Here is a 15004-nt window from a genome sequence, read left to right on the forward strand (position 1 = left end):
ATGGGTCGATTGCTGCCTCGGGCACCTTATGGCCGTACTGCTGTGGGTCAAAGATTTTCGAATCGGACGAAAAACTGATAGTGATTTGTAACATTCAGGGCCACCTAATGACGATGGACCACACAAATTGCGTCCCGCCCACTAGCCGACTTGACTCCATGGGACTATTGCTGCCTCGGGCACCTTATGGCCGTTCTGCTGTGAGTCTAGATTATAGAATGGGATGAAAAACTGATAGTGAATTGTAACGTTCAGGGCCACCTAATGACGATGGATCACTCAAATTGCGTCCCGATTCAATACATCGTCCTCCAGCAGACTTGTCTCCATGGGTCTATTGCTGCCTCGGGCACCTTATGGCCGTTCTGCTATGAGTCAAAGATTTTCGAATCGGACGAAAACTGATAGTGATTTGTAACGTTCAGGGCCTCCTAATGACGATGGAACACTCAAATTGCTTCCCGATTCAATACATCGTCCTCCGGCAGACTTGTCTCCATGGGTCTATTGCTGCCTCGGGCACCTTATGGCAAAGTCAAAGACTTTAGAATCGGACGAAAAACTGATGGTGAATTGTAACATACAGGGCCACCTAGTGACGATGGAACACGCAAATTGCGTCCCGATTCAATACATCGTCCTCCAGCCGAGTTGACTCCATGGGTCTATTGCTGCCTCGGGCACCTTATGGCCGTTCTGCTGTGAATCTAGATTATCGAATGGGACGAAAAACTGGTAGTGAATTGTAACGTTCAGGGCCACCTAATGACGATGAATCACTCAAATTGCGTCCCGATTCAATACATCGTCTTCCAGCCGACTTGTCTCCATGGGTCTATTGCTGCCTCGGGCTCCTTATGGCCGTTCTGCTGTGAGTCTAGATTATCGAATGGGACGAAAAACTGATAGTGAATTGTTACTTTCAGGGCCACCTAATGACGATGGATCACTCAAATTGCGTCCCGATTCAATACATCGTCCTCCAGCAGACTTGTCTCCATGGGTCGATTGCTGCCTCGGGCACCTTATGGCCGTTCTGCTGTGAGTCAAAGATTTTCGAATCGGACGAAAAACCTGATAGTGATTTGTAACATTCAGGGCCACCTAATGACGATGGACCACACAAATTGCGTCCCGATTCAGTACATCGTCCACTAGCCGACTTGACTCCATGGGACTATTGCTGCCTCGGGCACCTTATGGCCGTTCTGCTGTGAGTCTAGATTATCGAATGGGATGAAAAACTGATAGTGAATTGTAACGTACAGGGCCACCTAATGACGATGGGTCACTCTAATTGCGTCCCGATTCAATACATCGTCCTCCTGCAGACTTGTCTCCATGGGTCTATTGGTGCCTCGGGCACCTTATGGCAGTCCAGCTGTGACTCAAAGATTTTCGAATCGGACGAAAAACTGATGGAGAATTGTAACGTTCAGGACCTCCTAATGACGATGGAGCACTCAAATTGCGTCCCGATTCAATACATCGTCCTCCAGCAGACTTGTCTCCATGGGTCTATTGCTGCCTCGGGCACCTTATGGCCGTTCTGCTGTGAGTCTAGATTATCGAATGGGACGAAAAACTGATAGTGAATTGTAACATTCAGGGCCACCTAATGACGATGGACCACACAAATTGCGTCCCGATTCAGTACATCGTCCTCCAGCCGACCTGACTCCATGGGTCTATTGCTGCCTCGGGCACCTTATGGCCGTACTGCTGTGAGTCTAGATTATCGAATGGGACGAAAAACTGATAGTGAATTGTAACGTTCAGTGCCACCTAATGACGTTGGATCACTCAAATTGCGTCCAGATTCAATACATCGTCCTCCAGCAGACTTGTCTCCATGGGTCTATTGCTGCCTCGGGCACCTTATGGCCGTTCTGCTGTGAGTCTGATTTTCGAATCGGACGAAAAACTGATAGTGAATTGTAACGTTCAGGGCCACCTAATGACGATGGATCACTCAAATTGCGTCCCGATTCAACACATCGTCCCCAGCCGACTTGTCTCCAAGGGTCTATTGCTGCCTCGGGCACCTTATGGCCGTTCTGCTGTGAGTCTAGATTATCGAATGGGACGAAAAACTGATAGTGAATTGTAACGTTCAGGGCCACCTAATGACGTTGGATCACTCAAATTGCGTCCCGATTCAATACATCGTAGACCAGCAGACTTGTCTCCATGGGTCTATTGCTGCCTCGGGCACCTTATGGCCGTTCTGCTGTGAGTCAAAGATTTTCGAATCGGACGAAAAACTGATAGTGAATTGTAACGTTCAGGGCCTCCTAATGACGATTGAACAATCAAATTGCGTCCCGATTCAATACATCGTCCTCCAGCAGACTTGTCTCAATGGGTCTATTGCTGCCTCGGGCACCTTATGGTCGTTCTGCTGTGAGTCAAAGATTTTCGAATCGGACGAAAAACTGATAGTGAATTGTAACATTCAGGGCCACCTAATGACGATGGACCACACAAATTGCGTCCCGATTCAGTACATCGTCCTCCAGCCGACCTGACTCCATGGGTCTATTGCTGCCTCAGGCACCTTATGGCCGTTCTGCTGTGAGTCTAGATTATCGAATGGGACGAAAAACTGATAGTGAATTGTAACGTTCAGGGCCACCTAATGACGATGGATCACTCAAATTGCGTCCCGATTCAATATATCGTCCTCCAGCAGACTTGTTTCCGTGGGTCTATTGTTGCCTCGGGCACCTTATGGCCGTACTGCTGTGGGTCAAAGATTTTCGAATCGGACGAAAAACTGATAGTGATTTGTAACATTCAGGGCCACCTAATGACGATGGACCACACAAATTGCGTCCCGCCCACTAGCCGACTTGACTCCATGGGACTATTGCTGCCTCGGGCACCTTATGGCCGTTCTGCTGTGAGTCTAGATTATAGAATGGGATGAAAAACTGATAGTGAATTGTAACGTTCAGGGCCACCTAATGACGATGGATCACTCAAATTGCGTCCCGATTCAATACATCGTCCTCCAGCAGACTTGTCTCCATGGGTCTATTGCTGCCTCGGGCACCTTATGGCAGGCCTGCTGTGACTCAAAGATTTTCGAATCGGACGAAAACTGATAGTGATTTGTAACGTTCAGGGCCTCCTAATGACGATGGAACACTCAAATTGCTTCCCGATTCAATACATCGTCCTCCGGCAGACTTGTCTCCATGGGTCTATTGCTGCCTCGGGCACCTTATGGCAAAGTCAAAGACTTTAGAATCGGACGAAAAACTGATGGTGAATTGTAACATACAGGGCCACCTAGTGACGATGGAACACGCAAATTGCGTCCCGATTCAATACATCGTCCTCCAGCCGAGTTGACTCCATGGGTCTATTGCTGCCTCGGGCACCTTATGGCCGTTCTGCTGTGAATCTAGATTATCGAATGGGACGAAAAACTGGTAGTGAATTGTAACGTTCAGGGCCACCTAATGACGATGAATCACTCAAATTGCGTCCCGATTCAATACATCGTCTTCCAGCCGACTTGTCTCCATGGGTCTATTGCTGCCTCGGGCTCCTTATGGCCGTTCTGCTGTGAGTCTAGATTATCGAATGGGACGAAAAACTGATAGTGAATTGTTACTTTCAGGGCCACCTAATGACGATGGATCACTCAAATTGCGTCCCGATTCAATACATCGTCCTCCAGCAGACTTGTCTCCATGGGTCTATTGCTGCCTCGGGCACCTTATGGCCGTACTGCTGTGAGTCTAGATTATCGAATGGGATGAAAAACTGATAGTGAATTGTAACGTACAGGGCCACCTAATGACGATGGGTCACTCTAATTGCGTCCCGATTCAATACATCGTCCTCCTGCAGACTTGTCTCCATGGGTCTATTGGTGCCTCGGGCACCTTATGGCAGTCCAGCTGTGACTCAAAGATTTTCGAATCGGACGAAAAACTGATGGAGAATTGTAACGTTCAGGACCTCCTAATGACGATGGAGCACTCAAATTGCGTCCCGATTCAATACATCGTCCTCCAGCAGACTTGTCTCCATGGGTCTATTGCTGCCTCGGGCACCTTATGGCCGTTCTGCTGTGAGTCTAGATTATCGAATGGGACGAAAAACTGATAGTGAATTGTAACATTCAGGGCCACCTAATGACGATGGACCACACAAATTGCGTCCCGATTCAACACATCGTCCCCAGCCGACTTGTCTCCAAGGGTCTATTGCTGCCTCGGGCACCTTATGGCCGTTCTGCTGTGAGTCTAGATTATCGAATGGGACGAAAAACTGATAGTGAATTGTAACGTTCAGGGCCACCTAATGACGTTGGATCACTCAAATTGCGTCCCGATTCAATACATCGTAGACCAGCAGACTTGTCTCCATGGGTCTATTGCTGCCTCGGGCACCTTATGGCCGTTCTGCTGTGAGTCAAAGATTTTCTAATCGGACGAAAAACTGATAGTGAATTGTAACGTTCAGGGCCTCCTAATGACGATTGAACAATCAAATTGCGTCCCGATTCAATACATCGTCCTCCAGCAGACTTGTCTCAATGGGTCTATTGCTGCCTCGGGCACCTTATGGCCGTTCTGCTGTGAGTCAAAGATTTTCGAATCGGACGAAAAACTGATAGTGAATTGTAACATTCAGGGCCACCTAATGACGATGTACCACACAAATTGCGTCCCGATTCAGTACATCGTCCTCCAGCCGACCTGACTCCATGGGTCTATTGCTGCCTCAGGCACCTTATGGCCGTTCTGCTGTGAGTCTAGATTATCGAATGGGACGAAAAAGTGATAGTGAATTGTAACGTTCAGGGCCACCTAATGACGATGGATCACTCAAATTGCGTCCCGATTCAATATATCGTCCTCCAGCAGACTTGTTTCCGTGGGTCTATTGTTGCCTCGGGCTCCTTATGGCCGTACTGCTGTGGGTCAAAGATTTTCGAATCGGACGAAAAACTGATAGTGATTTGTAACATTCAGGGCCACCTAATGACGATGGACCACACAAATTGCGTCCCGCCCACTAGCCGACTTGACTCCATGGGACTATTGCTGCCTCGGGCACCTTATGGCCGTTCTGCTGTGAGTCTAGATTATAGAATGGGATGAAAAACTGATAGTGAATTGTAACGTTCAGGGCCACCTAATGACGATGGATCACTCAAATTGCGTCCCGATTCAATACATCGTCCTCCAGCAGACTTGTCTCCATGGGTCTATTGCTGCCTCGGGCACCTTATGGCAGGCCTGCTGTGACTCAAAGATTTTCGAATCGGACGAAAACTGATAGTGATTTGTAACGTTCAGGGCCTCCTAATGACGATGGAACACTCAAATTGCTTCCCGATTCAATACATCGTCCTCCGGCAGACTTGTCTCCATGGGTCTATTGCTGCCTCGGGCACCTTATGGCAAAGTCAAAGACTTTAGAATCGGACGAAAAACTGATGGTGAATTGTAACATACAGGGCCACCTAGTGACGATGGAACACGCAAATTGCGTCCCGATTCAATACATCGTCCTCCAGCCGAGTTGACTCCATGGGTCTATTGCTGCCTCGGGCACCTTATGGCCGTTCTGCTGTGAATCTAGATTATCGAATGGGACGAAAAACTGGTAGTGAATTGTAACGTTCAGGGCCACCTAATGACGATGAATCACTCAAATTGCGTCCCGATTCAATACATCGTCTTCCAGCCGACTTGTCTCCATGGGTCTATTGCTGCCTCGGGCTCCTTATGGCCGTTCTGCTGTGAGTCTAGATTATCGAATGGGACGAAAAACTGATAGTGAATTGTTACTTTCAGGGCCACCTAATGACGATGGATCACTCAAATTGCGTCACGATTCAATACATCGTCCTCCAGCAGACTTGTCTCCATGGGTCGATTGCTGCCTCGGGCACCTTATGGCCGTTCTGCTGTGAGTCAAAGATTTTCGAATCGGACGAAAAACCTGATAGTGATTTGTAACATTCAGGGCCACCTAATGACGATGGACCACACAAATTGCGTCCCGATTCAGTACATCGTCCACTAGCCGACTTGACTCCATGGGACTATTGCTGCCTCGGGCACCTTATGGCCGTTCTGCTGTGAGTCTAGATTATCGAATGGGATGAAAAACTGATAGTGAATTGTAACGTACAGGGCCACCTAATGACGATGGGTCACTCTAATTGCGTCCCGATTCAATACATCGTCCTCCTGCAGACTTGTCTCCATGGGTCTATTGGTGCCTCGGGCACCTTATGGCAGTCCAGCTGTGACTCAAAGATTTTCGAATCGGACGAAAAACTGATGGAGAATTGTAACGTTCAGGACCTCCTAATGACGATGGAGCACTCAAATTGCGTCCCGATTCAATACATCGTCCTCCAGCAGACTTGTCTCCATGGGTCTATTGCTGCCTCGGGCACCTTATGGCCGTTCTGCTGTGAGTCTAGATTATCGAATGGGACGAAAAACTGATAGTGAATTGTAACATTCAGGGCCACCTAATGACGATGGACCACACAAATTGCGTCCCGATTCAGTACATCGTCCTCCAGCCGACCTGACTCCATGGGTCTATTGCTGCCTCGGGCACCTTATGGCCGTACTGCTGTGAGTCTAGATTATCGAATGGGACGAAAAACTGATAGTGAATTGTAACGTTCAGTGCCACCTAATGACGTTGGATCACTCAAATTGCGTCCAGATTCAATACATCGTCCTCCAGCAGACTTGTCTCCATGGGTCTATTGCTGCCTCGGGCACCTTATGGCCGTTCTGCTGTGAGTCAGATTTTCGAATCGGACGAAAAACTGATAGTGAATTGTAACGTTCAGGGCCACCTAATGACGATGGATCACTCAAATTGCGTCCCGATTCAACACATCGTCCCCAGCCGACTTGTCTCCAAGGGTCTATTGCTGCCTCGGGCACCTTATGGCCGTTCTGCTGTGAGTCTAGATTATCGAATGGGACGAAAAACTGATAGTGAATTGTAACGTTCAGGGCCACCTAATGACGTTGGATCACTCAAATTGCGTCCCGATTCAATACATCGTAGACCAGCAGACTTGTCTCCATGGGTCTATTGCTGCCTCGGGCACCTTATGGCCGTTCTGCTGTGAGTCAAAGATTTTCGAATCGGACGAAAAACTGATAGTGAATTGTAACGTTCAGGGCCTCCTAATGACGATTGAACAATCAAATTGCGTCCCGATTCAATACATCGTCCTCCAGCAGACTTGTCTCAATGGGTCTATTGCTGCCTCGGGCACCTTATGGCCGTTCTGCTGTGAGTCAAAGATTTTCGAATCGGACGAAAAACTGATAGTGAATTGTAACATTCAGGGCCACCTAATGACGATGGACCACACAAATTGCGTCCCGATTCAGTACATCGTCCTCCAGCCGACCTGACTCCATGGGTCTATTGCTGCCTCAGGCACCTTATGGCCGTTCTGCTGTGAGTCTAGATTATCGAATGGGACGAAAAACTGATAGTGAATTGTAACGTTCAGGGCCACCTAATGACGATGGATCACTCAAATTGCGTCCCGATTCAATATATCGTCCTCCAGCAGACTTGTTTCCGTGGGTCTATTGTTGCCTCGGGCACCTTATGGCCGTTCTGCTGTGAGTCAAAGATTTTCGAATCGGACGAAAAACTGATAGTGAATTGTAACTTTCAGGGCAACCTAATGACGATGGATCACTCAAATTGCGTCCCGATTCAATACATCGTCCTCCAGCCGACTTGTCTCCATGGGTCAATTGCTGCCTCGGGCAACTTATGGCCGTTCTGCTGTGAATCAAATATTTTCGAATCGGACGACAAACTGATAGTAAATTGGAACGTTCAGGGCCTCCTAATGACGATGGATCACTCAAATTGCGTCCCGATTCAATACATCGTCCCCAGCCGACTTGTCTCCATGGGTCTATTGCTGCCTCGGGCACCTTATGGCCGTTCTGCTGTGAGGCTAGATTATCGAATGGGACGAAAAACTGATAGTGAATTGTAACGTTCAGGGCCACCTAATGACGATGGATCACTCAAATTGCGTCCCGATTCAATACATCGTCCCCAGCCGACTTGTCTCCATGGGTTTATTGCTGCCTTGGGCACCTTATGGCCGTTCTGCTGTGAGTCTAGATTATCGAATGGGACGAAAAACTGATAGTGAATTGTAACGTTCAGGACCACCTAATGACGATGGATCACTCAAATTGCGTCCTGATTCAATACATCGTCCTCCAGCAGACTTGACTTCATGGGTCTATTGCTGCCTCTGGCACCTTATGGCCGTTCTGCTGTGAGTCAAAGATTTTCGAATCGGACGAAAAACTGATAGTGAATTGTAACGTTCAGGGCCACCTAATGACGATGGATCACTCAAATTGCGTCCCGATTCAATACATCGTCCTCCAGCCGACTTGACTCCATGGGTCTCTTGCTGCCGCGGGCACCTTATGGCCGTTCTGCTGTGAGTCTAGATTATCGAATGGGACAAAAAACTGATAGTGAATTGTAACGTTCAGGGCCTCCTAATGACGATGGATCACTCAAATTGCGTCCCGATTCAATACATCGTCCTCCAGCGGACTTGTCTCCATGGGTCTATTGCTGCCTCGGGCACCTTATGGCCGTTCTGCTGTGAGTCTAGATTATCGAATGGGACGAAAAACTGATAGTGAATTGTAACGTTCAGTGCCACCTAATGACGTTGGATCACTCAAATTGCGTCCAGATTCAATACATCGTCCTCCAGCAGACTTGTCTCCATGGGTCTATTGCTGCCTCGGGCACCTTATGGCCGTTCTGCTGTGAGTCTGATTTTCGAATCGGACGAAAAACTGATAGTGAATTGTAACGTTCAGGGCCACCTAATGACGATGGATCACTCAAATTGCGTCCCGATTCAACACATCGTCCCCAGCCGACTTGTCTCCAAGGGTCTATTGCTGCCTCGGGCACCTTATGGCCGTTCTGCTGTGAGTCTAGATTATCGAATGGGACGAAAAACTGATAGTGAATTGTAACGTTCAGGGCCACCTAATGACGTTGGATCACTCAAATTGCGTCCCGATTCAATACATCGTAGACCAGCAGACTTGTCTCCATGGGTCTATTGCTGCCTCGGGCACCTTATGGCCGATCTGCTGTGAGTCAAAGATTTTCGAATCGGACGAAAAACTGATAGTGAATTGTAACGTTCAGGGCCTCCTAATGACGATTGAACAATCAAATTGCGTCCCGATTCAATACATCGTCCTCCAGCAGACTTGTCTCAATGGGTCTATTGCTGCCTCGGGCACCTTATGGTCGTTCTGCTGTGAGTCAAAGATTTTCGAATCGGACGAAAAACTGATAGTGAATTGTAACATTCAGGGCCACCTAATGACGATGGACCACACAAATTGCGTCCCGATTCAGTACATCGTCCTCCAGCCGACCTGACTCCATGGGTCTATTGCTGCCTCAGGCACCTTATGGCCGTTCTGCTGTGAGTCTAGATTATCGAATGGGACGAAAAACTGATAGTGAATTGTAACGTTCAGGGCCACCTAATGACGATGGATCACTCAAATTGCGTCCCGATTCAATATATCGTCCTCCAGCAGACTTGTTTCCGTGGGTCTATTGTTGCCTCGGGCACCTTATGGCCGTACTGCTGTGGGTCAAAGATTTTCGAATCGGACGAAAAACTGATAGTGATTTGTAACATTCAGGGCCACCTAATGACGATGGACCACACAAATTGCGTCCCGCCCACTAGCCGACTTGACTCCATGGGACTATTGCTGCCTCGGGCACCTTATGGCCGTTCTGCTGTGAGTCTAGATTATAGAATGGGATGAAAAACTGATAGTGAATTGTAACGTTCAGGGCCACCTAATGACGATGGATCACTCAAATTGCGTCCCGATTCAATACATCGTCCTCCAGCAGACTTGTCTCCATGGGTCTATTGCTGCCTCGGGCACCTTATGGCAGGCCTGCTGTGACTCAAAGATTTTCGAATCGGACGAAAACTGATAGTGATTTGTAACGTTCAGGGCCTCCTAATGACGATGGAACACTCAAATTGCTTCCCGATTCAATACATCGTCCTCCGGCAGACTTGTCTCCATGGGTCTATTGCTGCCTCGGGCACCTTATGGCAAAGTCAAAGACTTTAGAATCGGACGAAAAACTGATGGTGAATTGTAACATACAGGGCCACCTAGTGACGATGGAACACGCAAATTGCGTCCCGATTCAATACATCGTCCTCCAGCCGAGTTGACTCCATGGGTCTATTGCTGCCTCGGGCACCTTATGGCCGTTCTGCTGTGAATCTAGATTATCGAATGGGACGAAAAACTGGTAGTGAATTGTAACGTTCAGGGCCACCTAATGACGATGAATCACTCAAATTGCGTCCCGATTCAATACATCGTCTTCCAGCCGACTTGTCTCCATGGGTCTATTGCTGCCTCGGGCTCCTTATGGCCGTTCTGCTGTGAGTCTAGATTATCGAATGGGATGAAAAACTGATAGTGAATTGTAACGTACAGGGCCACCTAATGACGATGGGTCACTCTAATTGCGTCCCGATTCAATACATCGTCCTCCTGCAGACTTGTCTCCATGGGTCTATTGGTGCCTCGGGCACCTTATGGCAGTCCAGCTGTGACTCAAAGATTTTCGAATCGGACGAAAAACTGATGGAGAATTGTAACGTTCAGGACCTCCTAATGACGATGGAGCACTCAAATTGCGTCCCGATTCAATACATCGTCCTCCAGCAGACTTGTCTCCATGGGTCTATTGCTGCCTCGGGCACCTTATGGCCGTTCTGCTGTGAGTCTAGATTATCGAATGGGACGAAAAACTGATAGTGAATTGTAACATTCAGGGCCACCTAATGACGATGGACCACACAAATTGCGTCCCGATTCAACACATCGTCCCCAGCCGACTTGTCTCCAAGGGTCTATTGCTGCCTCGGGCACCTTATGGCCGTTCTGCTGTGAGTCTAGATTATCGAATGGGACGAAAAACTGATAGTGAATTGTAACGTTCAGGGCCACCTAATGACGTTGGATCACTCAAATTGCGTCCCGATTCAATACATCGTAGACCAGCAGACTTGTCTCCATGGGTCTATTGCTGCCTCGGGCACCTTATGGCCGTTCTGCTGTGAGTCAAAGATTTTCTAATCGGACGAAAAACTGATAGTGAATTGTAACGTTCAGGGCCTCCTAATGACGATTGAACAATCAAATTGCGTCCCGATTCAATACATCGTCCTCCAGCAGACTTGTCTCAATGGGTCTATTGCTGCCTCGGGCACCTTATGGCCGTTCTGCTGTGAGTCAAAGATTTTCGAATCGGACGAAAAACTGATAGTGAATTGTAACATTCAGGGCCACCTAATGACGATGTACCACACAAATTGCGTCCCGATTCAGTACATCGTCCTCCAGCCGACCTGACTCCATGGGTCTATTGCTGCCTCAGGCACCTTATGGCCGTTCTGCTGTGAGTCTAGATTATCGAATGGGACGAAAAAGTGATAGTGAATTGTAACGTTCAGGGCCACCTAATGACGATGGATCACTCAAATTGCGTCCCGATTCAATATATCGTCCTCCAGCAGACTTGTTTCCGTGGGTCTATTGTTGCCTCGGGCTCCTTATGGCCGTACTGCTGTGGGTCAAAGATTTTCGAATCGGACGAAAAACTGATAGTGATTTGTAACATTCAGGGCCACCTAATGACGATGGACCACACAAATTGCGTCCCGCCCACTAGCCGACTTGACTCCATGGGACTATTGCTGCCTCGGGCACCTTATGGCCGTTCTGCTGTGAGTCTAGATTATAGAATGGGATGAAAAACTGATAGTGAATTGTAACGTTCAGGGCCACCTAATGACGATGGATCACTCAAATTGCGTCCCGATTCAATACATCGTCCTCCAGCAGACTTGTCTCCATGGGTCTATTGCTGCCTCGGGCACCTTATGGCAGGCCTGCTGTGACTCAAAGATTTTCGAATCGGACGAAAACTGATAGTGATTTGTAACGTTCAGGGCCTCCTAATGACGATGGAACACTCAAATTGCTTCCCGATTCAATACATCGTCCTCCGGCAGACTTGTCTCCATGGGTCTATTGCTGCCTCGGGCACCTTATGGCAAAGTCAAAGACTTTAGAATCGGACGAAAAACTGATGGTGAATTGTAACATACAGGGCCACCTAGTGACGATGGAACACGCAAATTGCGTCCCGATTCAATACATCGTCCTCCAGCCGAGTTGACTCCATGGGTCTATTGCTGCCTCGGGCACCTTATGGCCGTTCTGCTGTGAATCTAGATTATCGAATGGGACGAAAAACTGGTAGTGAATTGTAACGTTCAGGGCCACCTAATGACGATGAATCACTCAAATTGCGTCCCGATTCAATACATCGTCTTCCAGCCGACTTGTCTCCATGGGTCTATTGCTGCCTCGGGCTCCTTATGGCCGTTCTGCTGTGAGTCTAGATTATCGAATGGGACGAAAAACTGATAGTGAATTGTTACTTTCAGGGCCACCTAATGACGATGGATCACTCAAATTGCGTCACGATTCAATACATCGTCCTCCAGCAGACTTGTCTCCATGGGTCGATTGCTGCCTCGGGCACCTTATGGCCGTTCTGCTGTGAGTCAAAGATTTTCGAATCGGACGAAAAACCTGATAGTGATTTGTAACATTCAGGGCCACCTAATGACGATGGACCACACAAATTGCGTCCCGATTCAGTACATCGTCCACTAGCCGACTTGACTCCATGGGACTATTGCTGCCTCGGGCACCTTATGGCCGTTCTGCTGTGAGTCTAGATTATCGAATGGGATGAAAAACTGATAGTGAATTGTAACGTACAGGGCCACCTAATGACGATGGGTCACTCTAATTGCGTCCCGATTCAATACATCGTCCTCCTGCAGACTTGTCTCCATGGGTCTATTGGTGCCTCGGGCACCTTATGGCAGTCCAGCTGTGACTCAAAGATTTTCGAATCGGACGAAAAACTGATGGAGAATTGTAACGTTCAGGACCTCCTAATGACGATGGAGCACTCAAATTGCGTCCCGATTCAATACATCGTCCTCCAGCAGACTTGTCTCCATGGGTCTATTGCTGCCTCGGGCACCTTATGGCCGTTCTGCTGTGAGTCTAGATTATCGAATGGGACGAAAAACTGATAGTGAATTGTAACATTCAGGGCCACCTAATGACGATGGACCACACAAATTGCGTCCCGATTCAATACATCGTCCTCCAGCCGAGTTGACTCCATGGGTCTATTGCTGCCTCGGGCACCTTATGGCCGTTCTGCTGTGAATCTAGATTATCGAATGGGACGAAAAACTGGTAGTGAATTGTAACGTTCAGGGCCACCTAATGGCGATGAATCACTCAAATTGCGTCCCGATTCAATACATCGTCTTCCAGCCGACTTGTCTCCATGGGTCTATTGCTGCCTCGGGCTCCTTATGGCCGTTCTGCTGTGAGTCTAGATTATCGAATGGGACGAAAAACTGATAGTGAATTGTTACTTTCAGGGCCACCTAATGACGATGGATCACTCAAATTGCGTCCCGATTCAATACATCGTCCTCCAGCAGACTTGTCTCCATGGGTCGATTGCTGCCTCGGGCACCTTATGGCCGTTCTGCTGTGAGTCAAAGATTTTCGAATCGGACGAAAAACCTGATAGTGATTTGTAACATTCAGGGCCACCTAATGACGATGGACCACACAAATTGCGTCCCGATTCAGTACATCGTCCACTAGCCGACTTGTCTCCATGGGTCTATTGCTGCCTCGGGCACCTTATGGCCGTTCTGCTGTGAGTCTAGATTATCGAATGGGACGAAAAACTGATAGTGAATTGTAACGTTCAGTGCCACCTAATGACGTTGGATCACTCAAATTGCGTCCAGATTCAATACATCGTCCTCCAGCAGACTTGTCTCCATGGGTCTATTGCTGCCTCGGGCACCTTATGGCCGTTCTGCTGTGAGTCTGATTTTCGAATCGGACGAAAAACTGATAGTGAATTGTAACGTTCAGGGCCACCTAATGACGATGGATCACTCAAATTGCGTCCCGATTCAACACATCGTCCCCAGCCGACTTGTCTCCAAGGGTCTATTGCTGCCTCGGGCACCTTATGGCCGTTCTGCTGTGAGTCTAGATTATCGAATGGGACGAAAAACTGATAGTGAATTGTAACGTTCAGGGCCACCTAATGACGTTGGATCACTCAAATTGCGTCCCGATTCAATACATCGTAGACCAGCAGACTTGTCTCCATGGGTCTATTGCTGCCTCGGGCACCTTATGGCCGTTCTGCTGTGAGTCAAAGATTTTCGAATCGGACGAAAAACTGATAGTGAATTGTAACGTTCAGGGCCTCCTAATGACGATTGAACAATCAAATTGCGTCCCGATTCAATACATCGTCCTCCAGCAGACTTGTCTCAATGGGTCTATTGCTGCCTCGGGCACCTTATGGTCGTTCTGCTGTGAGTCAAAGATTTTCGAATCGGACGAAAAACTGATAGTGAATTGTAACATTCAGGGCCACCTAATGACGATGGACCACACAAATTGCGTCCCGATTCAGTACATCGTCCTCCAGCCGACCTGACTCCATGGGTCTATTGCTGCCTCAGGCACCTTATGGCCGTTCTGCTGTGAGTCTAGATTATCGAATGGGACGAAAAACTGATAGTGAATTGTAACGTTCAGGGCCACCTAATGACGATGGATCACTCAAATTGCGTCCCGATTCAATATATCGTCCTCCAGCAGACTTGTTTCCGTGGGTCTATTGTTGCCTCGGGCACCTTATGGCCGTACTGCTGTGGGTCAAAGATTTTCGAATCGGACGAAAAACTGATAGTGATTTGTAACATTCAGGGCCACCTAATGACGATGGACCACACAAATTGCGT

This window comes from Schistocerca cancellata, chromosome 1 (assembly GCF_023864275.1).
Source record: "Schistocerca cancellata isolate TAMUIC-IGC-003103 chromosome 1, iqSchCanc2.1, whole genome shotgun sequence".
Lineage (NCBI taxonomy): Eukaryota > Metazoa > Arthropoda > Insecta > Orthoptera > Acrididae > Schistocerca > Schistocerca cancellata.